Raw genomic sequence first — 2,500 nt, forward strand, 5'->3', positions numbered from 1 at the left:
ACGGCGCTCTAACCAACTGAGCTAACAGGCCCTACAGCATATACTATGCCTATTTTGAAAACCTGCAATTATAATATATACTCATTATGAAAGGTAAAGATCATGACTAATAATCTCACCCATGGAAAGAATACATTGAATAAATTTCTCAAGATTCATATATTTCTATTTTGTTTTTTTCTCCATCACCCCTAAACTTCATGCTGTATATTATGTATTCCATATTTTCACCATCAACCATTAATCTTCATGCCGTAAATTGTACTTATTACCACTCCATTCAGATATTACTATCATTTGATTATGTTCACTGAAACTTCTTGAGAATATTAATGACTATATTTGCTGTGTACCGTGAGAAAAACAATATTTTTACTTAGACTTTTAAACATGCAATTGTATTCACCAAAATTTCTTGGGGTATGGTTACTATTTAAGCATATTGATCGTTGCAATGCATCTAGTGAAAATATTATTTCAAAAGTTAAAAGTACTTCTCGCCCTGCAGGCTCTGAAAGACATTATTACAGTAAGGAGCATTTACACGGCAAATCACAAACATAATTCTACCTAAACTAACGTAAGTATACCTAAACTGGTCAGTGTTTTCACTGTGCCCATTTTGTCTTCCTTTCACTTGTATTTATATTGGTTTGCTTCCAGTAAACGGATAAGGTGGTCAGCCATCAATGATAGATATGATGCCAAAAACGGACGACGTTACTCACAAAGCGATGGTGGTATAGTGGTGAGCATAGCTGCCTTCCAAGCAGTTGACCCGGGTTCGATTCCCGGCCATCGCAAAATCTTTTTCGAGTTTAAACTCATTGGGAAGACAGTAAGTTTCAGTAAAAGAATAATTATTGGCAACAAAGGACAGTATCCCTAAGAGGCATACCATACATTTTTTGATTACTCATAGCAGAATTCCCGAGGACTAAGAAATTGAGGGGATGTAAAACTGCCCAGACCCGGGATCGAACCGGGGACCTTTAGATCTTCAGTCTAACGCTCTCCCAACTGAGCTATCTAGGCACGAAATGCCTGCATATAATAGGAAAGCATAAACCAAGCCATCACTTTTTTTTCTAGTACAAAAACTATGGTATCTATAGTATATAATGTGAATTGAATTCACTGTGAGTACACTAACAGTCTACCGGTTCTAGAATACTAAATTCTACCAGTTCAAGAATACATCATATATCTTTATGTATAAATGTACATATGGTGTGATTATATACATACAAACGTCTATACATGTATGTGTATTTATATACATACATACATGTATATACATATATGCACATACATAATGTGTGAACTCATACACAAACATCTAGGCATCTAGGCATATATATATATATATATATATATATATATATATATATATATATATATATATATATATATATATATATATATATTTAACTAAAGTAGCTGGATTACCAAGGGGAAAGCAGTGGAATAGTTAGTCTAAAAACTAGCGTTGCAATGAAGATCAATTTAGCAACATAAAACGTTCCACTAATTTTCAATGATAAACAAAAATATTTGGAAAATGACTCGCTAAAATATTGACATTCTAATTGACAGTAAATACATATAGTTAATTATAAAACAATCAAATAAATCTGTCCAAACGATAGGACCAAAGTACGTTTAGTTTGCCTATCAATGATGTTCTTCATGGCAACGCTAGTTTTTAGATTCTTATACATATACATACACGTGCATACATACATATATAAATTGTCTGTATATACTAGCATGTATATATATATATATATATATATATATATATATATATATATATATATAATATATATATATATATATACGTTACATATATATAAGCTTGTGCTTATACTTTTATATGTATATATATATATATATATATATATGTGTGTGTGGGGGGGGGGTGGACGGAGTGGGAGAGAGAAAGAGAAAGACTATACACATGTTATGTTATATTACATTTGTATATATATATATATATATATATATATATATATATATATATTATACATATATATAGTATCTGTATATATATATCATACACATGAGTATATACATATATATATATACATCATATTTATATTCATATATATAATCATATATATATATATATATATATATATATATATATATTTATATATATATATTTATATATATTCATATTCATATCTATATTTATTATATATATCATATATTTTATACAAATATAAATATATGTGTATGTATATACACATATATATCATATATATCATATATATATATATATATTATATATATATACATGTCATATGTATGTACAGCATAGATATTGAATATATGTACATCATAAATATACATATATATGTACTATATTCATCCATATATGTACAAATATATCTACAAGCATATATATACACATTCATACACTTGTGTATTTATGGCTACATATATACGCACACAATCATACATCAAGTATATCTGTAAATGTATATAGGTATAGATA

General features: G+C 28.2%; 3 non-coding genes across 3 annotated transcripts in view; 1 reads left to right on the forward strand and 2 right to left on the reverse strand.

The window, feature by feature from the left end:
• Positions 1 to 31, reverse strand: part of TRNAI-AAU (transfer RNA isoleucine (anticodon AAU)) — a 74-nt gene extending 43 nt beyond the window's left edge. The window contains exon 1 of the tRNA in view: positions 1 to 31. This exon is cut by the window's left edge and continues 43 nt beyond it. This is a non-coding gene — a tRNA (tRNA-Ile).
• Positions 32 to 731: 700 nt separating this feature from the next.
• On the forward strand, positions 732 to 803 carry TRNAG-UCC (transfer RNA glycine (anticodon UCC)). Its single transcript has one exon. It is a non-coding gene; the product is annotated as a tRNA-Gly (tRNA).
• A 159-nt stretch (positions 804 to 962) lies between these two features.
• TRNAF-GAA (transfer RNA phenylalanine (anticodon GAA)) lies at positions 963 to 1,035 on the reverse strand. The gene has a single exon. It is a non-coding gene; the product is annotated as a tRNA-Phe (tRNA).
• Between the last annotated feature and the right edge of the window lie 1,465 nt (positions 1,036 to 2,500).

Source organism: Penaeus vannamei, chromosome 15, assembly GCF_042767895.1.
Source record: "Penaeus vannamei isolate JL-2024 chromosome 15, ASM4276789v1, whole genome shotgun sequence".
In the NCBI taxonomy this organism is placed as follows: domain Eukaryota; kingdom Metazoa; phylum Arthropoda; class Malacostraca; order Decapoda; family Penaeidae; genus Penaeus; species Penaeus vannamei.